The sequence below is a fragment of the Myotis daubentonii genome, chromosome 9 (genome assembly GCF_963259705.1).
Source record: "Myotis daubentonii chromosome 9, mMyoDau2.1, whole genome shotgun sequence".
Lineage (NCBI taxonomy): Eukaryota > Metazoa > Chordata > Mammalia > Chiroptera > Vespertilionidae > Myotis > Myotis daubentonii.
In genome coordinates, this window is record NC_081848.1 from 9714563 (window position 1) to 9729339 (window position 14777).

General features: G+C 48.5%; 2 pseudogenes; one reads left to right on the forward strand and one right to left on the reverse strand.

The window, feature by feature from the left end:
• Window positions 1–2325: 2325 nt before the first annotated feature.
• On the reverse strand, window positions 2326–4237 carry LOC132241713 (Y-box-binding protein 1-like; annotated as a pseudogene).
• Window positions 4238–12807: 8570 nt separating this feature from the next.
• LOC132241998 (lysine-rich coiled-coil protein 1-like) lies at window positions 12808–13871 on the forward strand (annotated as a pseudogene).
• Window positions 13872–14777: the final 906 nt, after the last annotated feature.

Genomic DNA, 14777 nt, shown 5'->3' on the forward strand with positions numbered 1-14777 from the left:
GGCTGATCAGGGGGTTGGGGCACCTTCCCCTGTCATGAACAGAGCAGGGCCGATAGGGAGGTTGTGGTCCCGCCCCCTGTCACACACAGAGCCGCACGGATGGGGGCCGGCTGGTTTGCCCTGAAGGGTGTCCTGGATCAGGGTGGGGGTCCCCACTGGGGTGCCTGGCCAGTCTGGGTGAGGGGCTGAGGGCCGTTTTCAGGCTGGCGAGTGACTGAAGCTCCCAACCGCTCCTTTTTTTCTTTTTTTTTTATTCTGGGCCAGCTTTAGCTCTGAGGCTCGGCTCCAGTCTGAGGCCTCGGCTGCTGAAAGCAGGTTTCTGGCCTTTGTTTACCTTCTGTATTTGAAACAATGTTGCGGTCCTGCTGGCTGAAGCCTGGCTGACTAAAGCAGGTTTCTGGGATTTTGTTTAGCTTCTATATTTGTTACAATGTTTCAAACTGCAAGCTCAGAGGCTGGCAAGGCAGGCGGGGAACGTTGGAGTCCTCCATCACTAAAGCAAGCAAGCCTCATGTTCGCTTCCAGCTGCCTGGCTGCCGGCCGCCATCTTGGCTGGCAGTTAATTTGCATATCGCCCTGATTAGCCAATGGGAAGGGTAGCAGTTGTACGCTAATTACCATGTTTCTCCTTTATTAGATAGGATAAGACCTTTATTAATAGACTAGATGCCCAGTGCATGAATTAGTGCACCTTGAAAGGAACTGTGGGCCTTAAGGCTGCGGTGGGCAAAGGGGTGGATCTCGGCCCATCCTCCGCACCTCCATCAGGCCTCTCCCACCGAGGCCCTCTGTCTGCCAGCGGCCCTACTCCCACCACCACTGGCACCCACTGATGATGCAAAGCGATTGGGGCTAGCACCAGCAGCAGGTGCAAAAAGCGGCTCCGTCCCTGGCAGTGGTGCGAGCATGGGCAGGACCGCAGCATGCAGGAGCAAAGAATTTTCAGTAACCACCAGAGGCTTAGCCTATTGACAGCAATCAGCGCCTTGCCTTGGTCTGGCGCCCCGGCTCACCTGCTCCACCATCCCACCACTGCTGATGCCCACCATGTTCCACGCGCATCCCCTGGTGGTCAGCACACATCATAGTAACCAGTTGTTTAGCTGTTCCACCGTTCAGTCTATTTGCATATTAGCCTTTTATTATATAGGACAGTGGTTCTCAACCTTCTGGCCCTTTAAATACAATTCCTCATGTTGTGACCCAACCATAAAATTATTCTCGTTGCTACTTCATAACTGTAATGTTGCTACTGTTATGAATCGTAATGTAAATATCTGATATGCAGGATGGTCTTAGGCGACCCCTGTGAAAGGGCCATTCGACCACCAAAGGGGTTGCGACCCACAGCTTGAGAACCACTGATATAGGATGATTGAAAATTTATTGGCTTTTTTAAAAAAATCATGTTGTAAACTTTCATTACAAACTAGAGGCCCAGTGCATGAATTCGTGCATGGGTGGGATTCCTTGGGGTGGCCTGTGGAAATTGAGCCCCAGTTCACACCCCCAGGCTCACAGCCCCAGCTTGTGCCTCCAGCCTCATAGCCCCGCAGCCCCACCTGGCACCCCGCTGTGGCCTGGAACCACCCCTTCACCTGCTCCACCATCCCACCTGCGGGCAATTGATCAGGGCCAGGCCTCCTGCTGGCTCTCTCAGTGCTTGCAAGCCGGGCGGTAGCCCCGCACCCTGCCGCCACCGCTTGTTACCATCTGTGGGGCAATCAGCAGAGCGATTGGGCCCCCGCTTGCACCCGCCTTGGCCTGGCGCCGCTCGCTCACCTGCTCCACCATCCTGCTGTGGTCCAGCTCTTGTCAGGGCCCACTGGGGCCAGCAGCACCTCCACTGCCACCCGCTGCCAGCGCCACATTGCCAATGCCCGCCATGTTCCGCGCCACCCACTGGTGGTCAGCACATGTCATAGCGAGCGGTCAAACTCCCAGTCAGACTCCCAGTCAAACAATTTGCATATGAGGCTTTTATTATATAAGATTAGAAATGTAGTTTTTAAAAATCTCAACTTGGCTAGATATAAAACCATTTAAAAACCATTAAGGATATATAGAGAAAAACCTGGCTAAAAAAAACCCCAAACATGTTCGTCCATTTGTCATTACAAAAAAGATGTATTTAAATCAAAATAATAAAAAGCCCAAGCTGCATAGATATTGCAGATAATTTTAGTTATCTGGTTAACAGGCAAAAGGAAGGACTTAAGGTCTTCGGCTCCAATGTTTTGTTCATTTCTTATCACTGGAATTTTAGGTCCATTTATTCTTGTTGGGTGACTTAATCGAATAATAGTAGAGATGGTAAACTGGCATTTACTCAGCCCCACCCTACTCAGCCTTGGGAGAAGACCAATTCTCAGCTGGTGGATGGGCTGCTTTTGTCTTTGCCATCTTGTGGTGGGTTTGGGGGCATCTGCAAAAGTACTGATGTTGAAGTGGCTGCTGAACTGGGTCTCCTCCCCTTGACTTTCCTTATCTTCTGCACTGCCGTCCTCTCTAGGCTGTCTTCAGCAAGGTGGGCCCTGCAGAATGGTAGTCTATATCATGATACATATTCTATCTTAATGATCTACCTCACTCCCCTGCACCTTGTTGTCAGTACCTTTCATCCTTTCTTGCACAAGAGGATTGAAATATTGTGGTGATGCCCATAGGGTCTCCGCATGTAGTTAGGTTGGTGCTGTGGCATGCAGTGAGGCCAGAACTGTTGGATCTGCCTTTAGGAATACTCTGCTATCCCTCATTCTTGCTCCTATTCTCACTGTTCTGGTCATTCTTCTGGTAATTGCACGGAGGACCCATACCACATGCATAGCATCTATAATGGTTACCTTCTGCTGCTTACTGACTGCCTTGCACTGGAATTCCACCATGAACCACAGCATTTGCTGCCTCTGAACCCTTTTATCCTTCAACAACATCAAACTCCACAGTCTCTCTGCTTCCTACACTGTGTAGGTACTTCCTGGGGTTATTTATGCAGTCTGGTCTTTAGCAGGTTTGCTGAATGCAAAGCTAATATTTCTTAAATGATGTTTTTGTATGTCAGGCACTAACAGAAAAAAATTTATTAAAGACATTTTATAATAGCATCAAAAAATATCAAGTACTTAGGAATTCAACTTTCTTGCATTAAGGTGCTAAGGAGTTTTACAAAAATGTATGTGTATAGCAATCTCTGTGCATCAGATCTTCAAGTAAAATTTGAGATAATTAACAGCTTGGTAATATTGAGTCTTCTAATCTATGAATTCAATGTACCTCTCCACCTGTTTAAGTCTTATTCAATGTCCTTTAATAAAAGTAAAGAGTTTTTCTTGTAGAAATCTTGCTCTTCTTAAATATTTCCTAGGTGCTTGACATTTTTTGATGTTACACAGAATATTAAAAAGATGTGTACTCAAGGGTCATGATTTAATACAATGCATAATTTTTCCTACATAATGAAGGACTTAAATGGAACTGGCATTTTTTAAACTGTGGTACATTGTGGTGAATACAACAATGACTTCTAGTACCATCTGTTGCCAATGCCAGGAGTCTCATTAAGACAGTCGTGACCTCATGAATTCCTAAAAAGGTCTTAGAGATCCCTTGGAGTAGCAGACTACACTGCTGTAGAAGATGCATGCCCATGTGCACTAGTAAACATCTATAGAAATATTTTCAGAGCATTGCTTATAGTAGTCCCAAATTAAAAATAACCCCAAAGTCCTTCAACTGTAAAATGAATAATAAACTATGCACATTAGTGGAATACCATAGCATTGAAAATGAAATACCTACAGCTACATGAAACAGTTTGCCACACCCAAGGCATCCACACTGGTGGCAGGTGGAGGATGCATGTGAGAGCTCAGGGATTTCCAAAGAAAGAATGGGTTTTAATCACCTTAGAACCTGGCAAGAGCCAAGGTTCCAGCAACAGAGAATCGGATTTCCATTTCCTTGGGCCTGGGGAGAAATTGGAAATGTTTCTGGTTTCCAGAGAGGTGGCGGGAGCTTAGCCAGCAGAAGGCCATGCACCTGCTGGGAAGGGGTTCTACTGCCTGTTTTGTGTGGGTCTAAAAAGGGGATCTGCCTGATCCTTGAACTGCTAGTAGTCCGGAGGTTCTGGGATCAGCACTGGTGGAATTTCACCAAACACCTTCTATGGATTGACTAAGAAAAGAAAAATATCCTCCTCACACCTGAACAGAGGAGTAGTACTTGCCAGTTCAATCATATCTGTTTCAAAATAGCTGAAATGATGGTGTGTTCCACCACGTATCAATGTGACACCGCGCATAGCAACTCAAGCAGCCTGCCCTATCTACTTAATGATATGATCACTGAAGAATCCAAGGGGATGTGAACTAAGATCTGAAATTTACTTTGAAACATATCAAAAAATAAGTAGATGTTATGGGTTGAATTAAATCCCATCAAAATCCACATGTTAAAGTCCCTCTGAAGTGACCTTATCTGGAGACAGGGTCATTACAGAGCTCATACAGTTAAAATCAGGTCATCAAGGTGGGTGAAATCCAATATGATGGGTGTCCTTATGAAAGGGAGAAATTTGGACACAGACACACATAAAGGATGACAATGTGAAGAGGCACAGGGAGAAGACAGCCATCTACAAGCCATGGAGAGAGGCCTGGAGAGGTCCTTTCCTCACAGCCCTCACAGGAACCAACCATGTTGACACCTTGATCTCAGACTTCCAGGCTCCAGAGCTGTGAGACAATACATGTCTGTGGTTTAAGCATCACAAAATGTTCACTTAGAACAAAGAAAAGTCAACTTTTTTACAAATAGCAGCTCAATTCCTAGAAACCCAATGACTAGATAATTCCACAGAATATCAAATGAGCAATCTCCACAGTAACAATGGCATTTAACACACAGCATATCTCTACATGTTGACTTGGACATTCCACTTTGGAGACACTATCTTATAAAAATAATAATACCAGTGTATAAATATATATGTGCTTATTTCACTTTTGGTTGTAATGACATCAAATTGGAACACACCTGACTGTCCACATCAAGACACATCATAGTTAAAATGCCAAAGGTCAGAGACAAAAAGAGAAGCTTAAAAGCAGCAAGAGAAAAGCAGTTAGTTAGCTACAAGGGAGCTTCCATAAGACTGTTAGCTGATTTTTCAATTTGGCAGGCCAGAATGGACTGGAAAGAAATATACAAAGTGATGAAAAGCAAGGACCTACAACCAAGATTACCCTACCCAGCAAGCCTATCATTTAAAATTCAAGGTCAGATAAAGAACTTCTCAGACAAGAAAACCTAAAGAAGTTCATCACCACCAAACCAATATCACATGAAATGTTAAAGGACCTTCTTTAAGAAGAAGATGAAGAAGAAGAGAAAAGATTAAAAAATATGAACAATGAAAAGGCAATAAATACATATCTATCAGCAACTGAATCTAAAAAACAATCAGAAAAGAAACAGACTCATAGATATAGAGAACATTTTGATAGTAGCCAGATGGGTGGGGGATTGTGGGGATGTTAAAAAAAGGTGAAGGGATTAAGAAGTACAAATTGGTAGTTACAGAATAGTGATGGGGATATAAAGTACAGCCTAGGGAATACTCAATAATATTGTAGTAACTGTGTATGGTGTCAGGTATAAGATTTATCAGCATGATCACTTAGTAAGTTATATAATGTCTGGATCGTACATCTGAATTTCATATAATATTGTATGTCAACTGTAATTGAAAAATAAAAAATAATTTAAAGTACAAAAAGAAAAAGAAACAAGCAAGGAACCTAGAGTCACTAGTTCCTCCTGACAACTGACCAACAGTGGGAATGAGAACAGAACTGGGGTTCAGTCTGGTGAAGAAACTGGGATTAGTTCATTAAAAATCCTGATCTTAGAGGGCCAGGAGAACAAGAAACAGCAGGTGGGCCTTAGCCAGTTTTGCTCAGTGGATAGAGCATCAGCCTGCAGACTGAAGGGTCCCAGGTTCGATACTGGTCAAGAACACATGCCCGGGTTGCAGGCTCAATCCCCAGTAGGGGGTGTGCAGGAGGCAGCCAATCAATGATTCTCTCTCATCATTGATGTTTCTATCTCTCTCTCCCTCTCCCTTCCTCTCTGAAATTGATAAAAATATATTTTTATAAAATGAAAAGAAACAGCAGGTGGGTGTGCGAGTATGAAGATTCCAGAGTCAGAATAACCTGGGTTTGAAAATTCTGGCTGTTTTACTACCTGTGAAGTTGGGCAGATGCCTCATTCTATCTTGTCTTGTGAAATGGAAATAATGATATTTACCTTCTAGGTTTGATGAAAGTAGCAAATGAATGATGTATATAAAATATGTAGTGTAGATGCTCAACAGTGACAAGTGTTATTATTAGCATCTCTGTGTACAGATACCCATTCACAGCAGGTGCTCAGCAACGATGACCATCATCATTAGTGCAGTGTTTTCCTGGTCTTCCCTGAAGATGAAAAGGGAGAGAGAAGCTTGCTTCTGCCCTCTTTGCTTCCCATCCCACAATCCCTCATGCTTCATCTTTTACTGTTTCTGCATGCAGCTGAGGAATGCATCCCTTAGACAGCTCAAATGGCAGGAAGCCAGAGAAAGAACCCATCACAACAGTGTCCTGATAATAACTAATCTTGATTCACATATGCATATGACTCATGTGTGCACTGTGCCAATGGAGACATCAGGATCTGGGGACCAAGCTTCAGCATCTGGTCCAGAGTTAGATTGTGGTGTGTGTGTGTGTGTGTGTGTGTGTGTGTGTGAAATGCCATTGTTACTCATTTGATTGCTCATTTGATATTTTCCGTGGAATTATCTAGTCAGTGAATTTCTAGGAAGTGAGCTGCTATTTGTAACAAAGTTCTCTTCTTTGTTCTAAGTGAACATTTTGTAATGCTCTCCCTCCTAACATTTTTTCAAAATTTCAAATATACAGCAAAGTTGAAACCATTTTACAGTGAACACCCATAAGTTCAGCACCTCAATTCTACCTATCATTAACATCCTATCTAATAAAAGAGAAACATGCAAATTGACCATAACCCCGACACCCTTCCCATTGGCTAATCAGCAGGATATGCAAATTAACTGCCAGCCAAGATGGCGGCCGTCAGCCAGGCAGCTGAAGCAAACAGGAGGCTTGCTTGCTCCAGTGACGGAGGAAGCCAAGGCTCCCCACCTGCTGCTGCCAGCCTCTGAGCTGCACTCTAAGCAACTATGTTGCAATTATAGAAGCTAAACAAGCTCCAGAGACCTGCTTTCAGCCAGCTTCGGCCTCAGAGCTTAGAGCTACAGTGATGGCAACAGAGTTTCAATTATAGAAGCCAAACAGACCCAGAAACCTGCTTTCAGCCCTCAGAGCTGGAGCCAGCTCTCAGCTCCAGTGACAGCTATAGAAGGTAAATAAATCCCAGAATAAAAAAAAAGAAAAAAAGGAGAGGCTGGGAGCTTAAGTTGCCCTCCAGCCTGAAAACGGCTCTCAGGCCCTCACTCAGACTGGCCAGTCACCCCAGTGGGGACCCCCACCCTGAAGGGGATGTGACCAGCTGCAAACAGCCATCAGCCCGTCATCCAGGCTGGCCAGGCACCCAAGCGGGTCCTCCACCCTGATCCGGGACACCCTTCAGGGCAAACCAGCCAGCCCCCACCCTTGCACCAGGCCTCTATCCTATACTACAGGCAGGGTGGGACAGTGCAAGCTGCCATCCGGGCCCCATGTGCAGCCCTGGGTAGCGGGGCATAAGCCCCGCCCCCAGCCGGGACCCTATGACTGTTGGAGAGCAGGAAAGTACCACTGGGCCCTGGGTCACTGTGGTGATCCGGCCATCGGTAAGTAGAAAAGTGCAGCCTGTAGGCAGCCCCCAGCTGCGCCTGATCCGGGAGCAGGAAAGCAAGCCTGGCCTGTGGGCAGCTCCAAGCTGGGCCTGCTCCCCAGTCGCCATGGTGATCTGGGACCAGAAAAGCCCAGCTTGCAAGCAGCACCCCCGTCCTGTACTCAAGGGAGAGTACAACATGCAGTGAAGGCCAGGAGACTGAGAGATCAACACAGAGGGGCTCCTGCTCCAAGCCTCCATGGTGTGGCTGGGGGCAGGCTCCCAGCACACACACACACACACACACACACACAGTGCCTGCTCTGAGCCTCCAATGTGGCTGGGGAAAGACCCCCAGTGGGGACACACACACACACACACACACACACACACACACACACGGGACTCCAGCTCCAAGCCTCTGCTGCCAGACTGTGGCCATCAGTAGGACATCCACTGAGGGCTCCCAGACTGTGAGAGGGGCAGACTGGGCTGAGGGAACCCCACCCCCCAGTGCATGAATTTCGTGCACCGGGCCTCTAGTCCTATCTAATAAAGGAGAAACATGGCAATTAGTGTACGCCCGCTACCCTTCCCATTGGCTAATCAGCGAGATATGCAAATTAACTGCCAGCCAAGATGGCGGCCGGCAGCCCGACAGCTTGAAGCTAACATGAGGCTTGCTTGCTTCAGTGACGGAAGAAATCAACGTTCCCCGCCTGCCTTGCCGGCCTCTGAGCTTGCAGTTTGAAACATAGTTACAAAAATAGAAGCTAAACAAAACCCCAGAAATCTGCTTTCAGCCAGCCGGGATCTCAGAGCTGGAGTTGATACAGTGTTTCGACTATAGAACCCAAACAAACCAGATACCTGCTTTCAGCAGCAGAGGCCTAAGAGCTGGAGCCAGAGCTAAAGCTGGCCCAGAATAAAAAAATAAAAAGAAAAAAAGGAGCAGTTGGGAGCTTCAGTCACCCGCCAGCCTGAAAACAGCCCTCAGCCCCTCACCCAGACTGGCCAGGCACCCCAGTGGGGACCCCCACCCTGAAGGATCTGTGACCAACTGCAAACAGCCCTCAGCCCCTCACCCAGGCTGGCCAGGCACCCCAGTGGGGGCCCCCACCCTGAAGGGTGTGTGACCAGCTGCAAACAGCCATCATCCCCTCACCCAGGCTGGCCAGGCACCCCAGTGGGGACCCCCACCCTGATCTAGGACACCCTTCAGGGCAAACCAGCTGGCCCCCACCCATGCACCAGGCCTCTATCCTATATAGTAAAAGGGTAATATGCCTCCCAGCACCGGGATCAGCGGAGCCGCGAGGCCTCCCGGCACTGGGATCAGTGTGACAGGGAGCAGCGCCCAAACCCCCTGATCGCCCTGCGGCTCTGTGTGTGACAAGGGGCGGGGCCACAACCTCCCTATCCACCCTGCTCTGTTCATGACAGGAGAGGGCACCCCAACCCCCTGATCAGCCCTGCTCTGTGCCTGATAGGGGGGAGCTCCCCAACCCCCTGATCGCCCTGCGGCTCTGTGTGTGACAGGGTGCGGCGCCCCAACCGCCCCCCCCCACAGGCCCTACTCTGTGTGTGACAGGGTAGAGCCATAACCTCCCCATCGGCCCTGCCCTGAGTGTGACAGTGGCGACGCCCCAATCCCCTGATCCGCCCTGCTCTGTGCGTGACGGGGGGGGCTCCCCAACCCCCTGATGGGCCCTGCTCTGTGCGTGACAGGGTATGGAGCCCCAACTCCCCTGATGGGCCCTGCTCTGTGCATGACAGGGGGTGGCGCTGCAACCTCCCCATCAACCCTGCCTTGAGTGTGACAGGGGGCGGTGCCCCAACCCCCCAATTGGCCCTACCTTGAGCGTGACTGAGGGTGGCATCACAACCTCCCTTTCTGCCCTGCTCTGTGCATGACAGGGGGCGGCGCCCCAACTCCCCAATTGGCCCTGCTCTGAGCCCGACCAGGGGCTGCACCTAGGGATTGGGCCTGCCCTCTGCCACCCGGGAGCAGGCCTAAGCCAGCAGGTCGTTATCTCCCGAGGGGTCCCAGACTGCGAGAGGGCACAGGCCGGGCTGAGGGACCCCCCGTCGGCCCCAAGTGCACAAATTTTTGTGCACCGGGCCTCTAGTCCTATATAATAAAAGGGTAATATGCAAATAGACTGAACAGCAGAACAACTGTACAACCAATCAAAGCATAATATGCTAATGATATGCTAAGGCTGCTCAACTCTTCGCTATGACATGCACTGACCACCAGAGGGCAGATAGTCAACTGGTCGACCAGTCACTATGATGTGCATTGACCACCAAGGGGCAGATGCTCCAACAGGTAAGTTAGCTTGCTGCTGGCGTCTGGCGGATCAGGACTGAGAGAGATGGGCCAGATACGCCCTGGAGCCCTCCCACAGTCCCTCCCTGGCCGGATCTTGCAACGGTGGGGTCTCTCAGCCTGGTCTGCACCCTCTCACAATCTGGGACCCCTCGGGGGATGTCGGAGAGTCTGTTTCAGCCCGATCCCGCAGGCCACTCCCCTTGGGAGGGCGCCAGAAGCAGGGCTCATGGCTGGTGAGTGCTGTTGTGGCAGCACAAGCCTCTCCTAATCGGGACTGATTGGGCATGAGCCCATGGCAGGCACAGTTGGATCTGGATGAGTGGGAGCAGCAGGTAGGAGTGGCAGGTGATGTTGGACTGCAGGTTTTGGCCCAATCCCTGCTGGCCACCCAGAGGGACCCCTCCCGTGCACGAATTCGTGCACAGGCCTCTAGTTTTATTATACTTACTAGAGGCCTGGGGTACAAAATTCATGTGCAGGTACGGTCCCTAGGCCTGGCCTGCAAACAGGGATGTCTTCCTTAGCTGCCCAAAGCTGGCCCTGCCCCCCTGCCGCCACCCACCCTTGGTTCCCCATTCGCTATCAGGTGATTTGTGCCTGACAGCTAGGGAAAGGGACTGAGAGGTGGTCAGTGCACCTCATAGTGACTGGTCCAGCTGTCGTTCTGGTCGTTCTGCCATTAGGGTCAATTTGCATATTACCCTTTTATTATATAAGATAGAGGCCTGGTGCACAGGTGGGGGCCAGCTGGCCTGCCTTGAAGGGGGTCCTGGAACAGGGTTGGGGGGCCTGTAGGGGGTCAGGGTCATCGGGGCAGGTGCCACGGGGTTTGCAGGCCTTCCATGCCCCAGATCAGGGTGGGGGTCCCCGCTGGGGACAGGGCTGGCCTGGGAGAGGGGCCTGGGAAGTTTTCAGGCTGGCGACACCCCCAGTTGGGGTGGGGGTCCCCATTTGGGGGCGGGGCTGGCCTGGGCGAGGGGCTGAGGGTGGATTGCAGGATGGCCACGCCCCTGGCTTTGTCAGGATGGACGGATATCCGGAAGACGTCCGGTCCAATTTGCATATTACCTTTTTATTAGTATAGATTTTTATTATGTATCATCTATCAATCTAAACCTCTAATCACCCATCAATCCAGCTGCATTAGTTTCCCAGGACTGCTGCAGCAAAGTACCACAGACCAGGTGGCTTAAACCACAGACATGCACTGTCTCACAGCTCTGGAGGCTGGAAGTCTGAGATCAAGGAGTCAGCAGGGTTGGTTCCTGTGAGGGCTGTGAGGGAAGGACCTGTTCTAGGCCTCTTTCCATGGCTTGTAGATGGCTGTCTTCTCCCCGTGCTTCTTCACATTGTCATCCTACATGTATGTCTGTGTCCAAATTTCCTTCTTTTTCAAAAAATGTATTTTTACTGATTTCAGAGAGGAAGGGAGAGAGATAGAGAGAGCTAGAAACATAAATGATAAGAGACCTTCTTCACATCCCACACTGGGGATCGAGCCCACAACCCGGGCATATGCCCTGACCAGGAATTGAACCTTGACTTCCTAGTTCATAGGTTGACACTCAACCACTGAGCCATGCTGGCTGGGCCAAATTTTCCTCTTTTATAAAGACACCAGTCATATTGGATTTTGCCCTCCCTGCCACCAATGAACTGATTTTAACTGTATGAGCTCTGTAATGACCCTGTCTTCAGATAAGATCACTTCGAAGGGACTTTAACATGTGGATTTTGGTGGGATGTAACTCAACCCATAGCATCTACTTATGTTTGGATGCATTTCAAAGTAAATGTCAGACCTTAGTTCACATCCCCCTGGATACTTCAGTGATCATACTTCATACTTAATGAAGTAGAGCTCTATATCTATTTATAACTTTTTAATGTAAAATTTGCATATAATAAAATACTCAAAAAAATGAGAGACAGACAGAGGGAGAGAAGGCTGGGTTGTTTCACACATAGGTAGAGTTAAGAAGGAGGCAATATCATATTCAAAATGTTTTTCATGAAAATCAAAGTGATGACCCTTGGGTTCATGTAGTTCAGTCCTAGAGGCATTTACATAGGACATCAGCTCTGAGAGGCTGTATGGCTGCTGTCATCCACCTGTATCCCACAGGCTGACCTGGTTGGATGGGTGAAGCAGCAGGGGAGGGTAGAGCCTGGAATCAGAGCGGTTGTTTGTGGATCCCCTCGCCTACAGGACAAGCTACCCCAACCACCCCAGAAAGAAGACAGCCTCCTGTATTTTAAAGACCCTTGAAACCCTTCCCTACTGCTTGCCATCCTGTCTCTTTCAAAAGGAAAGAAATCTCCCAACTTTATGGCTCACATGCTCACAGTCTTTATGCTCAGAGAAGTCTTCCTTGGGACATAGTGTCAGTGCCAGCCAGTCAGCTACGGCTGGTAGCAGCAACTTCCCCTCGGGAATCCTGGTCTCCGCTCCTCCTCCAACCCTGCCTGCTCAGTGGTGGGGTTGTCCGTTCCTGCCTCTCTGTCACCTCCACCTGGGCCTATCCCCCTGCCAGAGGCTTGGCGGGGAGAGCGACAGTAGTTGTAGACGCAGGCCCCTGCCCCTCAAAAGCTCCCCAGTTGTTGCAGTCTCACTGTTTAGGGAAAGTTTATGCTAGAAACTGAAGGCAATTAATGTGTGAATATGATCAGATTTCTCCACTAAGTCCTCAGCCTGATAAGGAAAATCGCTTGTTGTCAACCTAATGGAGAATTCTAAGAAGACATCTGACTCTTTTCAAGATGAACTTGAAGATTATATCCAAGTGCAGAAAGCCCGAAGCATAGAACCAAAGACTTGTTTCAGACAGATGAGAGCGGACTATTTGGAAACCCGTAGGGACAAAGAAGAGGTTTCAGACCCAGGTACGAAATGTTTGACCAACGACTCCCAACTGAAACCATCCAGACCCACCCAAGACCATGCAATATTTCACAAACAGTGGAAAACCAGTTACCTCAGTGCCCACCAGCTCAGGCTGAGGCTAGACTCCCGGAGCAACTGTCGATTCACCAGACACTGTTTCTCAGGAAAACCAGCACCCCTGATCTGTAGTCAGCAAGAGTATAATTACAGCTCATACCGTGTAGAATCAGAGTTTGCAAGCACCTCTCAGAAAACAGCACCAGTGCCCATAAAGCCAGTCACAAATGGACACAGGAAGAGAAAACAGCACTCAGAAGGTGGAGAAAAATCGGAGGAGAGGCAGCCCAAGCATAAGAGGAAAAAACGTTGTGACGAAATAGATTTAGACAAACACAAGAGCATCCAAAAAAGCAAAACAGAGGTAGAAACAGTCAGTATCAGTACAAAAAAGCTTAAGAATCCAAGGGAGAAAAAGAGACGAGATGTAGCCTTTAAGGAAGAGGATCATACGCGTGGAAAAGAGAAAAAAGAACAAGGCAACAAAAGGCAGAGGAGGAAATGCTTTGGGACCAGTCTATCCTGGGGTTTTGAAGCTCTTGAGTTGATTCTCCTGAGGTTAAACTGAAAAATGATTGAGGCGCTTGGTTTTATGATGTTCATGTTCACAGCACTTTTCTCATGGAAACAGGCACTTTCACTTCTAACAAAGGCCAGGTGAACAGAAAGTATTTAGGACTTGGCCAGGTGCTCAACTGGTTGGAGTGTGGTCTCAATAAGCCAAGCTTCCAGGTTCCATCCCTGGTCAGGGCACATACAGGGAGCAACCAATGAAAGCAGAGATAGGTGCAGCAACAAATCAATGTCTCTCTCTTCCTTCTCTCTCTTTCGCAAATAAATAAATAAATGAATAAATTTTAAAAAAAGAAAAAGAAAAGTCTTCCCTGAAGTTCACTGGCCATTTTACTGCTCTGTTAAACCCTCTTTCCTTGAGAGGAGCAGGAAACAGGAAGGCACCCTTCTCTGAATAAAGCGCTCCTAACAGGACTGTAGGACACCTTTTCTATCTTCCATGTAAAAGTCCCAACCTCAGAGGGTCCCTAACAGCTCTGCCCTAATCATGAGCAAGTGGATCTGTCCTGCCCCAGCCTCACCCTACCCTTCCATCCACTACCTCCACAGAAATGACAGAGGCGGGAGAACAGACTGCATCTGCTGCAGGCTTCAAGTTTGGGGACGTGCCGCCTGCTACTGTCATCGCCGATTGTCGTTACCAGTAAGTCTGTGTTACTAGCCACAGTGGCCTTGGAGGGTGGTTATTGAAAGCTTCCTTTTCCTTGAAAGTTGGCCAGCTCTTTAGGCTGAGCCACTTCCCTCCCATTACCCAATGCTGGTGTTGCAGTTAGCTTGGTTTTATCTCCGTTGGAGAAATTCTCACTCCACAGCTTTGCCATTCAAGGCAGCTGCCCTGGGTTGGCCCTTCCCATTATGTCTATTGCATAACAAGCTCCTTTGTTCCTGGCTAAGTGTCAATATTACTCAAATATGACAATACTCCCTCTGATCTCTTCCTCCAGACACATCAGCATCAGCCTTTCCGTGAAAACCAAATCGGCAGGAGCCTGCTGGAAATTGATTCATGATGCTGGAGAAATTTGCTCCGGATGCTAAAGAAATGCCTATTAATGGCACCTTCTCTTGACTATTTCAATATTGCTA